A 24,000-nucleotide genomic window follows, 5' to 3' on the forward strand; every position below is an offset into this window, starting at 1 on the left:
GCCTGTCGCTGATGGAGGGCTTCGTGGTCAGAATTCTTTTTCTTTTTAACCCGGGTTCTCGATGCCTCCCGTGTGATGGTGCTCAGCAGGATGATGAGGGTGGATGCCTCTTCTCGACGCCCGTTTTGAGGACGAAGCTGCCTTGGATGTAATTTTGCCGCAGGGTAAGAGCGGACTCGTCGCCACTGTTGAGTCTGTATGTTCCAGTTAGGTTTAAGATCAATCACTGGACACAGACAACAAGAATAACTTTTAACAGGTCTTTACTATTCGAAGGTCAGGGCTGAACTGCCCAGCAAATCCTTGCACAACACTTATATACCGGTGTGGTCACCACCGGTATTACAGTATTACAGTATACAGCAGCCAAGAGAAAGTAGTACATCTCTTAAGGTAGTTCTCTTAAGGTGGAACAGGTTACATACACCACAGTGGCACCGTGGTATACAGTCGGGAGGGAGTAGCCCTGGGAGTCCTCAACATTGACTCAGGACCCCATGAGGTCTCATGGCATCAAGTCAAACATGGGCAAGGAAACCTCCTGCTAATTACCACCTACCGCCCTCCCTCAGCTGATGAATCAGTACTCCTTCATGTTGAACACCAATTGGAAGAAGCACTGAGAGTAGCAAGGGCACAAAATGTCCTCTGGGTGGGGGACTTCAATGTCCATCACCAAGAGTGGCTCGGTAGCACCACAACTGACCGAGCTGGCCAAGTCCTAAAGGACATAGCTGCCAGACTTGGTCTGCGACAGGTGGTGAGGGAACCAACAAGAGGGAAAAACCTACTTGATCTCGTCCTCACCAATCTACCTGTTGCAGATGCATCTGTCCATGACAGCATTGGTGGAAGTGACTACCGCACAGTCCTTGTGGAGACGAAGTCCCGTCTTCATGTTGAGGATATCCTCCACCGTGTTGTGTGGCACTACCACCGTGCTAAATGGGACAGATTTCAAACAGATCTGGCAACTCAAAACTGGGCATCCATGAGGCGCTGTGGGCCATCAGCAGCAGCAGAATTGTATTCAACCACAATCTGTAACCTCATGGCCCGGCATATCCCTCACTCTACCATTACCATCAAGCTGGGAGATCAACCCAGGTTTAACGAAGAATGCAGGACAGCATGCCGGGAACAGCACCAGGCATGCCGAAAAATGAGGTGTCAACCTGGTGAGGCTACAACACAGGACTACTTGCATGCCAAACAACGGAAGCAACATGCGATAGACAGAGCTAAGCGATCTCACAACCATCGGATCAAATCAAAGCTCTGCAGTCCTGCCACATCCAGTCGTGAGTGGTGGTGGACAATTAAACAGTTAACAGGAGGAGGAGGCTCCAAAAATATCCCCATCCTCAATGATGGTGGAGCCCAGCACGTGAGTGCAAAAGACAAGGCTGAAGCATTTGCAACGATCTTCAGCCAGAAGTGCTGAGTGGATGATCCATCTCGGCCTCCTCCTGAGGTCCCCAGCATCACAGATGCCAGTCTTCAGCCCATTCAATTCACTCCACGTGATGTCAAGAAACGGCTGAAGACACTGGATACTGCAAAGGCTATGGGCCCTGACAACATTCCGGCAATAGTACTGAAGACTTGTGCTCCAGAACTAGCTGCGCCCCTAGCCAAGCTGTTCCAGTACAGCTACAACACTGGCATCTACCCGGCAATGTGGAAAATTGCCCAAGTATGTCCAGTCCACAAAAAGCAGGACAAATCCGACCCGGCCAATTACCGTCCCATCAGTCTACTCTCAATCATCAGCAAAGTGATGGAAGGTGTCGTCGACAGTGCTATCAAACGGCACTTACTCAGCAATAACCTGCTAACTGACGCCCAGTTTGGGTTCTGCCAGGGCCACTCAGCTCCTGACCTCATTACAGCCTTGGTCCAAACATGGACAAAAAAGCTGAACTCAAGAGGTGAGGTGAGAGTGACTGCCCTTGACATCAAGGCAGCATTTGATCGAGTGTGGCATCAAGGAGCCCTAGCAAAACTGAAGTCAATGGGAATCAAGGGGAAAACTCTCCATTGGTTGGAATCATACCTAGCACAAAGGAAGTTGGCTGTGGTTGTTGGAGGTCATTCATCTCAATCACATGACATCACTGCAGGAGTTCCTCAGGGCAGTGTCCTAGGCCCAACCATCTTCAGCTGTTTCATCAATGACCTTCCCTCCATCATAAGGTCAGAAGTGGGGATGTTCGCTGATGATTGCACACTGTTCAGCACCATTTGAGACTCGTCAGATACTGACGCAGTCCGTGTCCATATGCAGCAAGACCTGGACAACATTCAGACTTGGGCTGACAAGTGGCAAGTAACATTCGCACCACACAAGTGCCAGGCAATGACCATCTCCAACAAGCGAGACTCTAACCATCTCCCCTTGACATTCAATGGCATTACCATCACTGAATCCCCCACTATCAACATCCTGGGGGTTACCATTGATCAGAAACTGAACTGGACCAGCCATATAAATACTGTGGCTACAAGAGCAGGCCAGAGGCTGGGAATTCTGCGGCGAGTGTCTCACCTCCTGACTCCCCAAAGCCTTTCTGTAGTGTATGTGCCTTTAAGTCAGAACTACTTTTACAGCTCCTGTATACAGTAGTACCGGCAGTGACCACACCTGTATATAAGCTTTGCGTATGCCTCTGTACCCCCAGTCTTGAGACTACCCTCCTCCAGTAAAGACCTGTTTATTGTTAATGTACGGCATCCGTGTGATTATTTAATAACAGCATATCCACTGAACCACGGATCCAACAGTGGCGACGAGTGGCGATTCGAATCTGCCTGCAACATTAAAAAAAAGTCGAGGCCAGGAACACGGGCGTCGACCACGAGCAACCGCCCAGCAGTCATGCAGAGATTGAACTTCACAGGGGAGGCTGTGGAGAGCCGGGCTTGGTTCCCCAGCCATGACGAGCAGCAAGAGACCGACGACAGGTCCAGCGCAGACCCTTCCCGAGCAGCGGCAGCTGGAGCCGACCGACGGCAGAGAGAAAGCTGAGCAGCATCGACGGGGTAAGACAGAGGGTGAAGAGCGCTGGGCGCAGCCGGGGGTTGAACACCGAGCAGCGTCGAGAAAAAGAAAACAAACCGGAGAGAGAGAGGGTAGAGAAACAGCCGGGTTCTAGATTGAGCGGCGTCGAAAAATATAAAAAGACCATGCAGAGCACAGCCAGGGCTCACGGGCTGAACAGGGTCCGTGGGGCGAAGAAAGGGGAGCGCGGGGGGCGCCATTGAGCCGCGGAGAAGAAGAAAGCGCACGGGAGACGCCATTTTTAGAAGCCGCAGCGGAGAAGAAGGGCGAGCGCGGGAAGGAAGGAAAGCGCGGGAGACGCCATTTTGTGCCAGCGGAGAAGAAGGGGAAGCGCGGGAGGCGCCATTTTTGACAGTTAACTCACACCCAAGGATGCCGAAGAATGGCAGTATCTCTACGTTCGACAATGAAGTCGAAGATTGGGCGACATATGTGGAACGTATTGAGGTGTACTGCAGGGCGAATGAAGTGCCAGATGCTAATAAAGCACTGGTTCTGTTAAATTCCATGGGTGCAAAAACTTATGGGTTACTACGAAATCTAATAACCCCAGAGAAGCCGGTAAACAAGAATTTTGAAAGCATAGTAGAAATCCTACAGGACCACTTAAACCCCACACCGCTGCTGATAGCAGAACGATTTAAGTTCCATAAAAGGAACCAACACAAAGACGAAAGCAATGCTGAGTACCTAACAGAACTGCGCAAGCTATCGAAACACTGCCAGTTTGGAGCGGGACTAGCAGATACGTTAAGGGACAAGTTTGTGTGTGGGCTACAAAGTGAAGGAACCCAGAGACGGCTTCTATCAGAAAAGGACCTTACGCTGGACAAAGCTTTCAGTATGGCAGTATCACACGAAGCAGCCGCAAGAGGCGCTGCAGAGATACAACGGAGACCGCAAGAATATGGCACCAATGAAATGTCCTATGGAACAGGGAAATGCTATCGCTGCGGCAGAACAACACATGACCAGAAAGATTGTTGGTTCAAGGACCAAGTGTGCAGACAGTGTGGGAAAGCAGGACACAGCAAGAGTCTGCAGGTCTGGGAAGAAAACCAACAGTAAGAAATCTCCACAGGAGAAGTACAAAAAGGTACACCAGGTGATGGACAGTGGTTCAGACGAACAGAAAAGTGACACAGACTCCGGAATCAAGGAGCTGGGTTGTCTGAAACTACATAAGGTAACAGAAATGGAGGATCACCAGACTATCTGGGTTACACTCAAGATAGACGGAGTCCAAGTGAAAATGGAATTGGACACAGGGTCAGCGCTAACAATCATAAATCAAAGAGACTACAAGCGGCTATTTTCACACATACCCTTGAAAGCTACAGAGATTGTCTTGAAGACGTATACGGGGCAAAAAGTCTACCCCAAAGGAAAAATAAGCGTGAAAGTGACATATAAAGGCCAGGAAATACCTAAAATGGATATATATGTATTGCCAGATGGAGGACCACCACTGCTAGGATGTGAATGGATCCGGAAGATACAATTAGATTGGCATTCCATGCAGGCACTGAAGGTTGAGGCCAAAAAGGATGACGACGTCACACCTGGACGACTGTCAAAAATGCTAACTGACACAAAAGAAGTGTTCCAGGAGGGACTAGGAACACTAAAAGGAATAACAGCAACGATTAAAATAGAGGAAAATGCAAGCCCAAAGTTTCTGAAGGCCAAACCAGTGCCTTATGCGATCAGACCAGCTGTTGAAGCAGAGCTGGAAGGGTTGGAACATTCAGGGGTACTGTCCAAAGTGGACTGGAGCGAGTGGGCAACACCCATCGTTCCTGTAATGAAGAGGTCGTTGAGTAATACGCCTGGGGAACCAAAGAAGGTCCGCATCTGTGGGGATTTTAAGGTGACAGTGAACCCAGTCCTTCACACGGTACAATATCCGTTTCCACGAATTGAGGATATCTTCGCCTTGCTATCTGGAGGTAAACGCTTCACCAAAATTGATCTAGCCCAGGCATACTTGCAAATGGAGGTAGAAGAAGCTTCGAAATACCTTACGATCAACACTCATAAGGGTCTTTATCAATACAACCGGCTGGTGTTTGGAGTAGCCTCGGCTCCGGCTATCTGGCAAAGGGCGATGGATCAGGTCCTGCAAGGGATTCCAGGGACCCAGGGTTATTTGGACGACATCTTGGTCACGGGCAAAAATGACGGTGATCACCTCGCCAACTTGGAGAAGGTGCTCACCAGATTAAAGGAGTATGGGCTACGAGCTAATCGCCACAAGTGCGAGTTTTTCCAGAAACAGATCTCGTATTGTGGCCACGTCATCGATGAAGAGGGGTTACATAAGTCCCCTGACAAGATTGAGGCAGTAGTCAAGGCTCCAGCACCGGAAAATGTGTCACAACTGAGGTCGTTCCTCGGGCTGGTAAACTACTACCATAAGTTCTTACCAAATTTGTCTACGGTATTACACCCACTGAACACCCTACTGCAAACAGGGGTACCATGGAAGTGGGGTGACGAACGTAGATGAGCTTTCCAGTAGTGTAAAGAATTGATCACATCAAAAGAGGTGTTGGCCCATTTCAACCCAGCACTACCAATTCGTTTGGCATGTGATGCATCACCCTACGGTATTGGAGCGGTGCTGTCGCACAAATTCCCTGACAGGTTGGAGAGGCCAGTAGCCTTTGCGTCTCGGTCACTAACCTCAGCCGAGCGCAACTACGTTCAGATTGACAGGGAGGCCCTCAGCCTAGTATGGGGAGTAAAAAAATTCAACCACTATCTGCATGGGCAGAAGTTCACCTTGCTGACTGACCACCAACCACTTGTCTCCATCTTTAATCCTAAGAAGGGCATTCGAGTGATGACTGCACAGCGGTTACAAAGATGGTCCCTGTTTCTAGGGGCGAATCAATATGAAATAGAATATAAAGGCACGAAACAGCATGGGAACACTGATGGGCTATCGCGCCTGCCACTGCCTACTGTGGAGGAAGCACCAACAGTGGACCCTATCGAGATATTTTATTCATCAATAATTGAACGATTGCCAGTAACGAACGCGGATATAGAGATGGAGACCCGCAATGATCCGACGCTGTCTCGGGTATATGAATTGACGGTGAGGGGATGGCCAACTCATGGCGACTCACTGTTGCCAACATTTTCATCCAGAAGAGAACAGCTGTCAGTATGCCAGGGGACAGTGATGTGTGGATCCAGAGTGGTGATTCCACCCAAGTTAAGGGAGAGAGTGCTAAATGAGCTACATGAAGGTCATCTGGGGGGAGTGAAAATGAAAAGCCTTGCTAGGGCTTGTGTGGTGGCCGGGAATCGATCAACAAATCGAAGACCTAACTAAGAGTTGCTTAGGATGCCAGAAGGTCCAAAATGCACCACCACATGCCCCTCTACACCCATGGGAGTGGCCCTCCTCTCCATGGCAACGGGTGCATATTGATTTCGCTGGTCCATTCATGGTCTCAATGTTCTTAATAGCAGTGGATGCTCATTCAAAGTGGCCTGAGGTGATACAAATGTCTTCAACCACTACAGAGAAAACGATTGCAGTCCTATGGACCATATTTGCCAGAAACGGTTTGCCAGAGCAGATTTGCTCTGATAATGGACCACAGTTTGTGTCCGACGAGTTCCAAAAATTTATGAGAAGGAATGGGGTAAGGCATTACACATCCGCCCCGTATCATCCAGCCACAAATGGATTGGCTGAGAGGTTCGTACAAACCTTTAAGAAGGCGATAAAGGCCATGTGCGACGATGAAATTCCACTACAGCATAAGATGGACAATTTCTTATTAGCCTACCGAAACGTGACACATGCAGTTACCAACCAGACCCCGGCCATGATGTTCTTTAACCGAAGGTTGAGATCTCGTCTGGACTTGCTCAGACCAAATGTGCGAAGAAATGTTGAGGACAAACAATTCCAGCACATCAATGAGAAGCCGACAAGGAGCTTCAATGTAGGGCAACCAGTCTTGGCCCGTGACTATCGAACAGAGAAATGGCAACCCGGAACTATATGTACAAGGCAGGGGCCATTAATGTACACAGTGGATGTCGGGGAGAACATTGTGAGACGCCACGTCGATCAGATCTTAGCGTCACAGGAGCGCGTCAACCCCATGTCTCGAGTACCTGGGGATGAACCCGACATACCGGTAGCATCTACCTCAGACCCAGTAGCAGTGGAACCCGATGAAAAGGGGTCAGAATTGCCTCTGCACCAAGAACAAGAACCTCTGGAAAGGCTCTATCCCGAAAGGGTCAGGAAGCCGCCCCAAAGACTGAATCTATAAATGGACTTTTGTTGTTTAATGTACATGTTGAAATGTTAATTGTTATTTGAATATTAGGGGTACTACTAATCTAAAAGGGGAGGAATTGTAGTGTATGTGCCTTTCAGTCAGAACTACTTTTACAGCTCCTGTATACTGTAGTACCGGCAGTGACCACACCGGTATATAAGCTTTGCGCATGCCTCTGTACCCCCAGTCTTGAGACTACCCTCCTCCAGTAAAGACCTGTTTATTGTTAATGTACAGCATCCGTGTGATTATTTAATAACAGCATATCCACTGAACCACGGATCCAACAGTATGTTAGTCTTTATTACAAAAGGATTGGAGTATAAGAGTAAAGTCTTACTGCAATTATACAGGGCCTTGGTGAGACCACACCTGGAGTACTGTGTACAGTTTTGGTCTCCTTACCTAAGGAAGGATATACTTGCCTTAGAGGGAGAGCAACAAAGATTCACCAGACTGATTCCTGGGATGGGGGGATTGTCCTATGAGGAGAGATTGAGGAGTCTAGGCCTATATTCCCAGGAATTTTTAAGAATGAGAGTTGATGTCATTGAAACATACAAAATTCTTACAGGGCTTGACAGGGTAGATGCTGGGAGACTGTTTCCCCTGGCTGGGGAGTCTAGAACCAGGGGTCACAGTCTCAGAATAAGGGGTCGGCCATTTAGGACTGAGCTGAGGAGAAATTTCTTCACTCAGAGGGAGGTGAATCTTTGGAATTCTCTGCCCCAGAGGGCTGTGGAGGCTCAGTCATTGAGTATAATCAAGGCTGAGATCGATAGATTTTGGGACTCATGGGGAATCGAGGGATATGGGGATCGGGCGGGAAGGTGGAGATGAGGTAGAAGATCAGCCATGATCTTATTGAATGGCGGAGCAGGCTCGAAGGGCCGAATGGCCTGCTCCTGCTCCTATTTCTTATGTTCTTAAGAAAGCTGTTTGCTATAGCCTGCTGCACCACGACAAATACACAGAGGATTTCAGTTACGTGGAGAGACTGGAGAAGCTGGGATTGTTCTCCTTGGAGCAGAGAAGGTGCAGCGGAGATTTAACAGAGGTGTTCAAAACATGAAGGGTTTTGATAGAGTAAATAGGAGCATGGGAACAGGAGGAGGCCATTCAGCCTCTCCAGCCTGTTCCGCCATTCAATGAGATCATGGCCGATCTGTGTCTTAACTCCACCCACCTGCCTTGGCTCCATATCCCTTTGCTCCCTTGTCTAACAAAAATCTATCGCTCTGGGATTTAAAATGATTAATTGAGCTGGCATCGACTGCTTTCTGTGGGAGAGGGTTCCACACTTCTACCACCCTTTGTGTGAAGAAGTGTTTCCCAACTTCTCTCCTGAATGGCCTGGCTCTGATTTTAAGGTGATGTCCCCTTGTCCTCAACTGCCCCACTGGCGGAAAAAGTTTCTCTCTATCTACTCTACCAATTCCTTTCAAAATCCTAAAATCCTCAATCACTCCTTAACCTTCTAGATTCCAGGGAACACAAGCCTAGTTTATGTAATCTCTCCTCATAATCTAACCCTTGGAGCCCGGGTAACATTCTGGTCAATCTGTGCTGCACTCCTTCCAAGGCCAATATATCCTTTCTGAGCTGCGGTGCCCAGAACTGTACACAGTGCTCCAGGGAGTTCCTGGGAGTTAATGTGCGTAGGTCCCTGAAGGTGGCGGGACATATTGAGAGAGTGGTTAACAAAGCATATGGGATCTTGGGCTTCATAAATAGAGGTATTGAGTACAAAAGTAGAGAAGTTATGCTGAACCTTTATAAAGCGCTGGTTAGGCCACAACTGGAGTATTGCGTCCAGTTCTGGTCACCACACTTTAGGAAGGATGTGAAGGCCCTTGAGAGGGTGCAGAGATTTCCCAGAATGGTTCTGGGGATGGGGGATCTTAGCTACAAGGACAGGTTGGAGAAGCTGGATTTGTTTTTATTAGAGCAAAGGAGGTTGAGGGGTGATTTGATAGAGGTGTACAAGATTATGGCGGGTTTGGATAGGCTAGACGGGGAAAGGCTGTGCCCACGAGTTGATAGTACAAGGACTAGGGGACACAGATTTAAGGTTTTGGGCAAGAGATACAGGTTGGACGTGAGGAAAAACTTTTTTACGCAGCGAGTGGTGAGGACCTGGAACTCGCTGCCGATGGAAGTGGTGGAAGCGGAGACACTCAATGTTTTCAAGGGGAGACGGGATAGGCACTTGAGGGAAATAAACTTGCAGGGCTACGGGGATAGAGCGGGGGAATGGGACTGACTGGATTGTATACAGAGAGCCGGCACGAACTCGATGGGCCGAATGGCCTCTTTCTGTGCCGTTATGACTCTGTGACTCTCTGGGGTCTAACCAGGGCTTTGTATAGCTGGAGCTTATAAGGAGAAACTGTTTCCAGTGGCAGGAGGGTCGGTAACCAGAGGACACAGATATAAGGTCATTGACAAAAGAACCAGAGGCGAGGTGAGGAGAATTTTATTTACGCAGTGAGTTGTTGTGATCTGGAATGCGCTGCCTGAAAGGGCGGTGGAAGCAGAGTCAATAATAACGTTCACTGGGGAATTGGATAAATACTTGAAGGGGAAAAATTTTCAGGGCTATGGGGACAGAGCAGGGGTGTGGGACTAAATGGAGAGCTCTTTCAAAGAGCCGGCACAGGCACGATGGGCTGAATGGCCTCCTTCTGTGCTGTCTGATTCTAGGAGCCACTCCTAGAGTGGAGTGGTGCCTGCAGGGATCGCTTGGCAGGAAATTGGGAGGAGGTGGTTCACACGCAGACTGCACCTGATTTCGAGACGCTGTCCTTTTAAAATTGGTCCTCCACAGGCAAGGAGGGACTCGGTCCCTTTAATGAAAATCACATTGAAAAGAAGTGTCCCTGTCCCTTTAAGAGCCCTCCGCCCACCACTCCCGCCTTTTTCGTAAAGTCTTTGAAATTAATAATAAAAGTTCATGCAGAAAAAATGTGAGTGTGTGTCTGACTGTATTTTAGTGAGTATCTGTGTCTGTGTGTCTGTCTGACTGTATGTGTGTGTGTCTGTGTAGAATAGCATCATAGAATGATACAGCACAGAAGGAGGCCATTCGGCCCATCGTGCCTGCTCTTTGAAAGAGCGATCCAATTAATCCCACTCCCCCTGCTCTTTCCCCAAAGCCCTGTAAATGTTTTCCCTTCAACTATTTACCTCAATCTCTTTTGAATTATAATATCGAATCTGCTTCCACCGCCCTTTCAGGCAGCGCATTCCAGATCACAACAACTTGGTGTAAAAATCTGTTTCCTCATGTCACCTCTGGTTCTTTTGCCAATCGCCTTAAATCTGGTTTCTGTCCCTTCAGCCATTGGAAACGGTTTCTCCTTATTTACTCTCTCAAAATCCATCCTGATTTAGAACAACTCTATCAAATCTCCTCTTAATCTTCTTTGCTTTAGGAGAACAACCCCAGCTTCTCCCGTCTCTCCACGTAACTCAAGTCCCTCATCCCTGGTCCCATTCTCATAAATTTCTTCTGCACCCTCTCTTAGGCCTTGACATCCTTCCTAAAGTGTGGTGCCCAGCGGAAGCCTAGCCAGTGTTTTATAAAGGCTTAGCATAACCTGCTTGCTTTTGTACTCTATTCCTCTATTAATAAAGTCAAAGATCCTGTATGCTTTTTTAACAGCCTTCTCAACTTGTCCTGCCACCTTCTAAGATTTGTGTACATACACCCCGAGGCCTCTCTGTTCCTGCACCCTCTTTAAAACTGGACCATTTAGTTTATATTGCCTCTCCTCATTCTTCCTACCAAAATGAATCACTTCACACTTCTCTACATTAAATTTAATCTGCCATGTTTCTGCCCATTTCACCAGTCTGGCTACATCCTCCTGAAGTCTGTTACTATCCTCATTGTTTGCTACATTTCCGAGTTTCGTGTCATCTGTAAATTTTGAAATTTTGCCCTGGATCCCCAAGTCCAGGTCATTAATATATATCAAAAAAAGCAGTGGTCCGAATCAATGTTCACGTTAAGTTGTGTGGCCACGCAGCGGTCTGGAGGTCCCGCGCAGCCGGCTCACCGCCCTATAAATGGAATAAACGCGCATGTGCGGAAATTTGAATGGGCCGTGCAGCCCGTTAAAGGGGCCACGCATCTCAAAAAAAAAGAGGGAACATTGATCCTAATACCGACCCCTGGGGAACATCACTGTTTACCTCCCTCCAGTCTGAAAAGAAACCGTTCACCACTACTCTCTGCTTTCTGTCCCTTGGCAGAGAATTGGGAGGGGGGGCGAGAGCAAACAGCACCTGATTTCTCGCCAAGCACTCAGGGGAGCAGGGGATTAGCCCTACTTTAAATGTCAGTCTCTTACATATACATTATAAAAAGGGAGACGCTGTCCCTTTAAAATCGGTCATCCACGGGGAGGCGGTCCCTTTAATGAAAATCTCCTAAAAAAAGAGCGCCTGTCCCTTTAAGAGAACCCCCACCACTCCCATATTTCTCAAAGTGCTTGAAATTAATAATTAAAAACGCAGAAAATTAATAATTAAATAATTAATTCCGGGAGAAAAAATATTTTTACTCACATTTGCTCCACAGGGTTTCTTGTTTCTGTTTCATCAATTTAAAAACGAACTGCTTTTTTTATGATTAGCCATGATCGCATTAACAGGATTAATTAAAAATGTCCTAGTAAAGGATCCCCTTGGAATGAGTGACCATAACATGGCTGAATTCCATATTCAATTAGAGGGTGAGAAGGTTGGATCTTAAACAAGCGTGCTAAGCTTGAATAAAGGAGACTATGAAGGTATGAGAGCGGAATTGAGTAGAGTGGATTGGGAAAATAGATTAAAGGGTAAGACGATACATGATCAGTGGTGTACATTTAAGGAGTTATTTTACAACTTCCAAAAAATATATATTCCACTGAGAAGAAAAGGGTGTAAAAGAAAAGACAGCCATCCGTGGCTAAGTGAAGAAACTAAGGATAGTATTCGACTAAAAACAAGGGCATATAAGGCAGCCAAATCTAGTGGGAGGATAGAAGATTGGGAAAACTTTAAAAGACAGCAAAAAATAACAAAAAGATTGATTAAGAAAGGGAAGATAGATTATGAAAGTAAATTAGCAAAAAATATAAAAACAGATAGCAAGAGTTTTTATAGTTATATAAAAAGAAAAAGGGTGGCTGAAGTAAATGTTGGTCCCTTAGAGGATGAGACCAGGAAATTAATGGTGGGAAATATGGAGATGGCAAAAACATTGAATGAATATTTTATATCAGTCTTTACAGTAGAAGACACTAAGAATATCCCAACACTGGACAAACAGGGGGCTAAAGGGGGGGGGGAGGAGCTAAACACGATCAAAATCACTAAGGAAGTGGTACTCGGTAAAATAATGGGACTCAAGGCGGATAAATCACCTGGACCTGATGGCTTACATCCTAGGGTCTTGAGGGAAGTGGCGGTAGGGATTGTGGATGCATTGGTAATCATTTTCCAAAACTCCCTGGACTCAGCAAAGGTCCCGGCAGACTGGAAAACTGCTAATGTAACACCCTTATTTAAAAAGGGCAGTAGACAGAAGGCTGGAAACTATAGACCGGTTAGCCTAACATCTGTGGTAGGTAAAATTTTGGAGTCCATTATTAAGGAGACAGTAACAGGACATTTGGATAATCATAATTTAATAGGACAAAGTCAGCATGGTTTTATGAAGGGGAAGTCATGTTTGACAAATTTGCTGGAGTTCTTTGAGGAAGTAACATACAGGGTGGATAAAGGGGAACCAGTGGACGTAGTGTATTTAGACTTCCAAAAGGCATTTGACAAGGTGCCACACAAAAGATTATTGCTTAAGATAAAAAATCACGGGATTGGGGGTAATATTCTGGCATGGATAGAGGATTGGCTATCGAACAGAAGGCAGAGAGTTGGGATAAATGGTTCATTCTCAGACTGGCAATCAGTAACTAGTGGTGTTCTGCAGGGGTCAGTGCTGGGTCCCCAACTCTTCACAATCTATATTAACGATTTGGAGGAGGGGACCGAGTGTAACATATCAAAGTTTGCAGATGATACTAAGATGGGAGGGAAAGTAGTGAGTGAGGACATAAAAAACCTGCAAGGGGACATAGACAGGCTAAGTAAGTGGGCAGAGATTTGGCAGATGGAATACAATACTGGAAAGTGTGAGGTTATGCACTTTGGCAGGAAAAATCGTAGAGCAACTTATTATCTTAATGGCAAGAAACTGGAAAGTACTGAAGTACAAAGGGATCTAGGGGTCCTGGTGAACGAAACTCAAAAGGTTAGTATGCAGGTGCAGCAAGTGATTAAGAAGGCCAATGGAATGTTGGCTTTCATTGCTAGGGGGATAGAATATAAAAATAGGGAGGTATTGCTTCAGTTGTACAAGGTATTGGTGAGACCGCACCTGGAATACTGCGTACAGTTTTGGTGTCCATACTTAAGAAAGGACATACTTGCTCTCGAGTCAGTACAAAGAAGGTTCACTCGGTTAATCCCGGGGATGAGGGGATGGACATATGAGGAGAGGTTGAGTAGATTGGGACTCTACTCATTGGAGTTCAGAAGAATGAGAGGCGATCTTATTGAAACATATAAGATTGTGAAGGGTTTGGATCGGGTGGATGCGGGGAAGATGTTCCCGATGATGGGTGAAACTAGAACTAGGGGGCATAGTCTTAGAATAAGGGGCTGCTCTTTCAAAACTGAGATGAGGAGGAACTACTTCACTCAGATGGTGGTAGGTCCATGGAATATGCTGCCCCAAAAAGCTGTAGAAGCTACATCATTACATAAATTAAAAACAGAAATAGACAGTTTCCTAGAAGTAAAGGGAATTAAGGGTTACGGGGAGTGGGCAGGAGTTTGGACATGAGTCTAGGTTCGGATCGGTCATGGCCCTGTGGGTAGTGGAGCAGGCCCAGGGGCCGTGTAGCCTGATCCCACTCCTATTTCGTGTGTCTAATTCTGTTAGATTCAGGAGATGGTTCTGTGATAGTGGATTGGCGGTTAGGATCAGATCAGCCATGATCTTATTGAATGGCGGAGCAGGCTCGAAGGGCCGAATGGCCGACTCCTGCTCCTATCTTCAATGTTTATATGTTTAAAACAAGTATCTTCTGTAAAATAAAATTAGTTTGAGCTGTAAAATGTGAAAGGAACATTAAAAATAAACTTTCCCAGGATCACAGATTCTGACCACGCCGCTTTACAAAATGGCGGTGGGCCGATCCCAGGTCCCGCCTCCTCCTTCGCCGCGATTGGTTGGAGGACCAAAGCCCCTCGGTCGGTCCTCCAGGCTCCGCCTCCCCTCGCTCATTGGTGGAGTGCTCAGTGTCAGTCGGTGCACGCCAGCGACGCCGTGACGTTGCAGGGTGGACGGTTGGAGCAGGCGGGAAATTAAATTAATTTAAATTAAATCTCCCGTCAGCCTCCTCTGTCCCAATCAGCCGGCGCAAGTCCCGCCCCTCGGGCTCCCCGATTGGTTGGAGGACCCGCCGCCGGCTCGCTCCTCCAGCCCCGCCCCGCTCGCTCCCTATTGGTCGGAAGCTCCGTCAATCAGGCCCTGGGCCCGGGTTCTATCTTCTATGTACTTTCAGTGATGACTTTTATAAACTGGTTTTACAGGAAATTAGAAGAGGCGGGGAGAGATTTGAAGACACTCGGTCCCTTTGTGACTCTAAAGTTGCAGCTGACCCCGCGCATGCGCCCCATGGCCCCGCCCTCTCCTGCTCCACAGGCGCCCGGCCCGCACCGCGCATGCTCAGCACACCCCCTGGGCCCCTGTCAATCATCCTCCCCCTCTGAAAAGGCCCCGCCCCCTCCTCCGCATGCGCCGCCGGGCCCCGCTCCCGAAGTTGAGCTGCTACCGCGCCTGCGCAGGGCTTCGGATTCTGGGTCGGCCCGGGCAACCGCGAGAGTCCGGATCACCAGCGGAAAGTGAGTTTTAGCAGGGTTTTTTTTTTATATAGCGGAGAGAAGCGCGGGCGGGGAGATAAATAAAAAGAAAATACAAACCGCACCGTCCCAGCGCCCTCCCGGCACCGAGCGGAGCGGATTGAGCGGCCGCAGCCCCTTCCCTGATTGGGCCTCTTCCTGTGATGACGTCACAAGCGGGCCCCAGACTCAGCGCTGGCGGAGGAAGGTCCCGCCCCCTTGCCGCGCCGCCATTGGTTGGAGAACCAGGTGCCCAGTTCAGTTCTACCAGCTCAGCCCTCTTCCTATTGGTCAGCGCTCCCGTCAGTCAGAATCACATTGCTCCGGCTCACACTGCCACCCCGCGCAGACCAATCCGCTCCGTCCGGCGTCCGCGGAGGTCCCGCCCGACTCTCAGGTTTGGTTTTTCTGGTCTTTTACTTTATAATCTCGCTCTCTGCTCCCCCAACTCACCTTGATTTAAATCGATTCTCCAACACTTTACTTTACCCCGGCCTGAATACGCCTCTTCCCCGGGCCCGGCCTTCCCCTGCTGCCCGGAGGCCCCGCGCAGGCGCACTGGCAGCCTCGTTTTGTGTTGGGGCCAAATGAGCATGCGCGGCCCCGCCTCTCCACATTTAAAGGGACACCCACCCCGTCCACATTTAAAGGGACACCCACCCCCTCCACATTTAAAGGGACACCCACCACTCCACATTTAAAGGGACACCCAGCCCCTCCACATTTAAAGGGACACCCACCGCCGCCACATTTAAAGGGACATCCACCCCCTCCACATTTAAAGGGACACCTACCTCCTCCACATTTGAAGGGACTCCCTCCCTCTCATGTCCTCTGCTGTGGAGGAGGAATTCCTGGAGTGTTTACGGGATGGTTTCCTGGACCAATATGTCGAGGAACTAACCAGAGATCAGGCCATCTTAGACTGGGTATTATGTAATGAGAGAGGATTAATTAGCAATCTTGTTGTACGATGCCTGTTAGGTCGGAGTGATCATAATATGATCGAATTCTTCATTAAGATGGAGAATGAAGTTGTTGACTCTGAGACTAGGGTCCTAAATTTAAATAAAGGAAACTACGATGGTCTGAGGAGCGAGTTGTGTAGGATTGATTGGGGAATGTCACTCAAAGGGTTGACAGTGGATAGGCAATGGCAAACATTCAAAGACCGCATGGATGAACTACAGAATTTGTTCATCCCAGTTTGGCATCAAAATAAAACAAAAAAGGTGACTCAACCGTGGCTACAAGGGAAATTAGGGATAGCATAAGATCCAAGGAGAGGGCATATAAATTGGCCAGAAAAAGCAGTAAACCTGAGGATTGGGAGCAGTTTAGGATTCAACAAAGGAGGACAAAGGGATTAATTATGAAGGGGAAAAAAGAATATGAGAGTAAGCTTTCAGGGAACATAAAAACTGACTGTAAAAGCTTTTATAGATATGTGAAGAGAAAAAGAACATAAGGACATAAGAAGTAGGAGCAGAAGTAGGCCATATGGCCCCTCGGGCCTGCTCCGCCATTCAATAGGATCATGGCTGATCCGAACCTAGACTCACGTCCGCTTCCCTGCCCGCTCCCCGTAACCCCTAATTCCTTTATCAGTTAGGAAACTGTCTATCTCCATTTTAAATTTATTTAATGTCGCAGCTTCCACAGCTATCTGAGCTAGCAAATTCCATAGATTTACCACCCTCTGAGTGAAGAAGTTTCTCCTCATCTCAGTTTTGAAACGGCAGCCCCTTATTTTATGATTATGCCCCCTAGTTCTAGTCTCACCCATCAGTGGAAACTTTCTCCCCGCATCCACCCGATCAAGCCCCCTCACAATCTTATATGTTTCGATAAGATCGCCTCTCATTCTTCTGAATTCCAATGAGTAGAGGCCCAACCTACTCAACCTTTCCTCATAAGTCAACCCCCTCATCTCCGGAATCAACCGAGTGAACCTTCTCTGAACTGCCTCGAGAGCAAGTATATCTTTTAAATATGGAAACCAAAACTGTACGCAATATTCCAGGTGTGGCCTCACCAGTACCCTGTATAACTGAAGCAAGACTTCCCTGTTTTTATACTCCATCCCCCTTGCAATAAAAGTCAAGATTCCATTGGCCTTCCTGATCACCTGCTGTACCTGCATACTAACCTTCTGTGTTTCATGCACCAGGTCCCCCAGATCCCTTTGTACTGTAGCACTTTGCAGTTTCTCTCCATTTAGATAATAACTTGCTCTTTGATTTTTTCTGCCAAAGTGCATAACCTCACACTTTCCAACATTATATTCCATCTGCCAAATTTCTGTCCACTCACTTGGCCTGTCTATGTCCTTTTGCAGGTTTTTTATGTCCTCCTCACTCACTGCTTTCCCTCCCATCTTTATATCATTGGCAAACTTGGATATGTTGCACTCGGTCCCCTCCTCCAAATTGTTAATATAGATTGTAAAGAGTTGGGGTCCCAGCACTGACCCCTGCGGAACACCACTAGTTACTGATTGCCAACCCGAGAATGAACCATTTATCCCAACTCTCTGTTTTCTGTTAGCTAGCCAAACTTCCACCCATGCCAGTGTATTACCCCCAATCCCGTGATTTTTTATCTTGTGCAGTAATCTTTTGTGTGGCACCTTGTCAAATGCCTTTTGGAAGTCCAAATACACCACATCCACTGGTTCCCCTTTATCCACCCTGTTTGTTACATCCTCAAAGAATTCGAGCAAATTTGTCAAACATGACTTCCCCTTCATAAAATCACGCTACCTCTGTCCGATTAAATTATGCTTATCCAAATGTCCTGTTACTGCTTCCTTAATAATGGACTCCAACTTTTTACCAACCACAGATGTTAGGCTAACTGGTCAATATTTCCAGCCTTTTGTCTACCTCCCTTTTTAAGTAAGGGCGTTACATTAGCAGTTTTCCAATCTGCTGGGACCTTGCCTGAATCCAGGGAGTTTTGGAAAATTACCACCAATGCATCCGCAATTCCAGCCACTACCTCTCTTAAGATCCTAGGATGTAAGCCATCAGGTCCAGGGGATTTATCCGCCTTAAGTCCCATGATCTTACCGAGTACCATCTCCTTAGTGATTTTAATTGTGTTTAGCTCCTCCCCCCCTATAGCCCCCTGTTTGTCCAGTGTTGGGATATTTTTAGTGTCCTCTACTGTAAAGACTGATACAAAATATTTGTTCAGCGTTTTTGCAATCTCCATGTTCCACCATTAATTTCCCGGTCTCATCCTCTAAGGGACCAACATTCACTTTAGCCACCCTTTTTCTTTTTATGTAACTGTAGAAAGTCTTGCTATCTGTTTTTATATTTTTTCCTTGTTTACTTCCATAATCTATCTTCCCTTTCTTAATTAATCTTTTAGTTATTCTTTGCTGGCTTTTAAATGCTTCCCAATCTTCTATCCTCCCACTAGATTTGGCTACTTTATATGCCCTTGTTTTCAGTCGGATACTATCCTTTATTACTTTACTTAGCCATGGATGGCTGTCTTTTCTTTTACGCCCCTTTTTCCTCGGTGGAATATATTTTTCGTGGAATATATTTTTCTTGAAAGTTGTGAAATATCTCCTTGAATGTACACCACTGCTCATGTACCGTCTTACACCTTAATCTATTTTCCCAGTCCACTTTAGTCAACTCTGCTCTCATACCTTCATAGTCTCCATTATTTAAGCTTAGTACGCTGGTTTGAGAATCAACTCTCTCACCCTCCAACTGAATTTGGAATTCAACCATGTTATGGTCACTCATTCCAAGGGGATCCTTTACTAGGACATTTTTTATTAATCTTGTCTCATTACACAGGACCACATCTAAGATTGCCTGCCCCCTGGTTGGTTCAGTAACATACTGCTCAAGGAGCCCGTCCCTAATGCACTCTATGAACTCTTCCTCAAGGCTGCCCTGCCCAATTTGATTTGTCCAGTCAATATGAAAGTTAAAATCTCCCATGATTATAGCTGTTCCCTTATTACAAGCCCCAACTATTTCCTGATTTATACTCCGACCAATAAAGTTGCAACTGTTAGGAGGCCTATAAACTATGCCCACGAGTGACTTTTTCCCCTTATTATTCCTATATCCACCCAAACTGTTTAACTATCCTGATCCTTTGACCCAATATCATTTCCCACTATTGCAGTGATTCCATCCTTTATTAACACAGCCACCCCATCTCCTTTTCCTTCTCGTCTGTCCTTCCAAATAGTCAAATACCCCTGGATGTTTAGTTCCCAGTCATGGTCACCCTGCAGCCATGTCTCCGTAATGGCCACCAGATCATACCCATGTGTAATTATTTGTACCGTCAACTCGTCTATTTTGTTACGAATGCTGTGTGCATTCAGATAAAGAACTTTTAAATATGTTTTGTGACAATTTATTCCTGCTTTTACCCCCTTTACTACTTTACCTTTATCTTTATATATTCTGTCCCTTCCTGACACGCTCTGGTTTTTAATTCCCCCACTGCTATCTTGCTCTATTGCCTTCTCTGCAGACATTTTAATTTTTCGCTGTCTTGAAACCTCCCCCCACTAATTAGTTTAAAGCCCTCTCTACAGCGCTAGTTATTCAATTCGCCAGGATTCTAATCCCAGCACTGGCCAAGTGAAGTCCGTCCCAACGGAACAGCTCTCTCCTGTCCCAGTACTGGTGCCAGTGTCCCAGGAATCAAAACCCATTTCTCCCACACCAGTCTTTGAGCCACGCATTTAACTCTCTGATTTTATTTACCCTAGCCAAATTTGCTCATGAGGGCAGGTACAGCACGGGTTAGATACAGAGTAAAGCTCCCTCAACACTGTCCCATCAAACACTCCCAGGGCAGGGACAGCACGGGTTAGATACAGAGTAAAGCTCCCTCTACACTGTCCCATCAAACACTCCCAGGGCAGGTACAGCATGGTTAGATACAGAGTGAAGCTCCCTCTACACTGTCCCATCAAACACCCCCAGGGCAGGTACAGCACGGGTTAGATACAGAGTAAAGCTCCCTCTGCACTGTCCCATCAAACACTCCCAGGGCAGGTCCAGCACGGGTTAGATACAGAGTAAAGCTCCCTCTACACTGTCCCATCAAACACTCCCAGGGCAGGTATAGCACGGGTTAGATACAGAGTAAAGCTCCCTCTACACTGTCCCATCAAACACTCCCAGGGCAGGTGCAGCACGGGTTAGGTACAGAGTAAAGCTCCCTCTACACTGTTGTTGTAGAGTTCTCTATCTGAATGCACGTAGCATTCGTAACAAAATAGACGAGTTAATGGCACAAATAACTACATATGGGTATGATCTTGTTGCCATTACAGAAACATGGCTGCACGGTGACAATGCCTGGGAATTAAACATACCAGGTTATTTAACGATCAGGAAGGACAGGCAGGAAGGAAGGGGAGGTGGGGTGGCTATGTTAATAAAGGAAGGAATCACAGTAATACAGAGAAATGATATTGGGTCAAAAGATCAGGATAATGAAACAGTTTGGGTGGAGGTAAGGAATAATAAGGGGAAAAAAACACTAGTGGGCGTAGTCTATAGGCCTCCGAACAGTGGCAACTCTGTTGGACGGAGTATCAATCAGGAAATAGTTGAGGCTTGTAATAAGGGAACATCTATAATTATGGGGGATTTTAACTATCATATTAATTCGACAAATCAAATTGGGCAGGGCTGCCTTGAGGATGAGTTCAGTGAGTGTATTAGGGATGGGTTTCTAGATCAGTATGTAACTGAACCGACCAGGGGGCAAGCAACTTTAGATCTGGTCCTGTGTAACGAGACAGGATTAATAAAAAATGTCCTAGTAAAGGATCCCCTTGGAATGAGTGACCATAACATGGTTGAATTCCATGTTCAATTAGAGGGTGAGAAGGTTGGATCTCAAACAAGCGTGCTAAGCTTGAATAAAGGAGACTATGAAGGTGTGAGAGCGGAATTGAGTAGAGTGGATTGGGAAAATAGATTAAAGGGTAAGACGATACATGATCAGTGGTGTACATTTAAGGAGTTATTTTACAACTTCCAAAAAATATTCCACTGAGAAGAAAAGGGTGTAAAAGAAAAGACAGCCATCCGTGGCTAAGTAAAGAAATTAAGGATGGTATTCGACTAAAAACAAGGGCATATAAGGTAGCCAAATCTAGTGGGAGGATAGAGGATTGGGAAAACTTTAAAAGACAGCAAAAAATAACAAAAAGATTGATTAAGAAAGGGAAGATAGATTATGAAAGTAAATTAGCAAAAAATATAAAAACAGATAGCAAGAGTTTTTATAGTTATATAAAAAGAAAAAGGGTGGCTGAAGTAAATGTTGGTCCCTTAGAGGATGAGACCGGGAAATTAATGGTGGGAAATATGGAGATGGCAAAAACACTGAATGAATATTTTGTATCAGTCTTTACAGTAGAAGACACTAAGAATATCCGAACACTGGACAAACAGGGGGCTAAAGTGGGGGAGGAGCTAAACACGATCAAAATCACTAAGGAAGTGGTACTCGGTAAAATAATGGGACTCAAGGCGGATAAATCACCTGGACCTGATGGCTTACATCCTAGGGTCTTGAGGGAAGTGGCGGTAGGGATTGTGGATGCATTGGTAATCATTTTCCAAAACTCCCTGGACTTGGCAATGGTCCCGGCAGACTGGAAAACTGCTAATGTAACACCCTTATTTAAAAAGGGCAGTAGACAGAAGGCTGGAAACTATAGACCGGTTAGCCTAACATCTGTGGTAGGTAAAATTTTGGAGTCCATTATTAAGGAGTCAGTAACAGGACATTTGGATAATCATAATTTAATAGGACAAAGTCAGCATGGTTTTATGAAGGGGAAGTCATGTTTGACAAATTTGCTGGAGTTCTTTGAGGAAGTAACATATAGGTTGGATAAAGGGGAACCAGTGGACGTAGTGTATTTAGACTTCCAAAAGGCATTTGACAAGGTGCCACACAAAAGATTATTGCTTAAGATAAAAAATTACGGGATTGGGGGTAATATTCTGGCATGGATAGAGGATTGGCTATCTAACAGAAGGCAGAGAGTTGGGATAAATGGTTCATTCTCAGACTGGCAATCAGTAACTAGTGTTGTTCCGCAGGGGTCAGTGCTGGGTCCCCAACTCTTTACAATCTATATTAACGATTTGGAGGAGGGGACCGAGTGTAACATATCAAAGTTTGCAGATGATACTAAGACGGGAGGGAAAGTAGTGAGTGAGGAGGACATAAAAAACCTGCAAGGGGACATAGACAGGCTAAGTAAGTGGGCAGAGATTTGGCAGATGGAATACAATACTGGAAAGTGTGAGGTTATGCACTTTGGCAGGAAAAATCGTAGAGCAAGTTATTATCTTAATGGCAAGAAACTGGAAAGTACTGAAGTACAAAAGGATCTGGGGGTCCTGGTGCACAAAACGCAAAAGGTTAGTATGCAGGTGCAGCAAGTGATTAAGAAGGCCAATGGAATGTTGGCTTTCATTGCTAGGGGGATAGAATATAAAAATAGGGAGGTATTGCTTCAGTTGTACAAGGTATTGGTGAGACCGCACCTGGAATACTGCGTACAGCTTTGGTGTCCATACTTAAGAAAGGACATGCTTGCTCTCGAGTCAGTACAAAGAAGGTTCACTCGGTTAATCCCGGGGATGAGGGGATGGACATATGAGGAGAGGTTGAGTAGATTGGGACTCTACTCATTGGAGTTCAGAAGAATGAGAGGCGATCTTATTGAAACATATAAGATTGTGAAGGGGTTGGATCGGGTGGATGCGCGGGGAGGATGTTCCCGATGATGGGTGAAACTAGAACTGGGGGGCATAGTCTTAGAATAAGGGGCTGCTCTTTCAAAACTGAGATGAGGAGGAACTACTTCACTCAGAGGGTGGTAGGTCCATGGAATATGCTGCCCCAAAAAGCTGTAGAAGCTACATCATTACATAAATTTAAAACAGAAATAGACAGTTTCCTGGAAGTAAAGGGAATTAAGGGTTACGGGGAGCGGGCAGGAATTTGGACATGAGTCTAGGTCCGAATCGGTCATGGCCCTGTGGGTAGCGGAGCGGGCCCAGGGGCCGTGTAGCCTGATCCTGCTCCTATTTCGTGTGTCTAATTCTGTTCGATTCAGGAGATGGTTCTGTGATAGTGGATTGGCGGTTAGGATCAGATCAGCCATGATCTTATTGAATGGCGGAGCAGGCTCGAGGGGCCGATTGGCCTACTCCTGCTCCTATTTCTTATGTTCTTATGTATCAAACACTCCCAGGGCAGGTACAGCACGGATTAGATACAGAGTAAAGCTCCCTCTACACTGTCCCATCAAACACTCCCAGGGCAGGTACAGCACGGGTTAGATACAGAGTAATGCTCCCTCTACACTGTCCCATCAAACACTCCCAGGGCAGGTACAGCACGGGTTAGATACAGAGTAAAGCTCCCTCTACACTGTCCCATCAAACACTCCCAGTGCAGGTACAGCACGGGTTAGATACAGAGTAAAGCTCCCTCTACACTGTCCCATCAAACACTCCCAGTGCAGGTACAGCACGGGTTAGATACAGAGTGTCAGCCGTGGCTCCGGCGGCAGCACTCTCTCCTCTGAGTCAGAAGGTTGTGGGTTGAAATCCCACTCCAGAGACTCGAGTCTAAAACTCTGTGCTG

The 24,000-nt window shown here is 46.6% G+C and overlaps 1 protein-coding gene across 1 annotated transcript in view; it reads right to left on the bottom strand.

The window, feature by feature from the left end:
* The window catches only part of LOC147118261 (uncharacterized), a 28,056-nt gene extending 12,158 nt beyond the window's left edge, over nt 1-15,898 (bottom strand). The window contains exon 1 of the mRNA XM_085984346.1: nt 15,781-15,898. The gene's annotated coding sequence lies outside the window, so the exon portion shown is untranslated. The remainder of the gene's footprint in view (nt 1-15,780) is intronic.
* Nucleotides 15,899-24,000: the final 8,102 nt, after the last annotated feature.

Source organism: Somniosus microcephalus, chromosome 4 (genome assembly GCF_052327205.1).
Source record: "Somniosus microcephalus isolate GS21.2 chromosome 4, FLI_Smic_1.0, whole genome shotgun sequence".
NCBI classification, from domain to species: domain Eukaryota; kingdom Metazoa; phylum Chordata; class Chondrichthyes; order Squaliformes; family Somniosidae; genus Somniosus; species Somniosus microcephalus.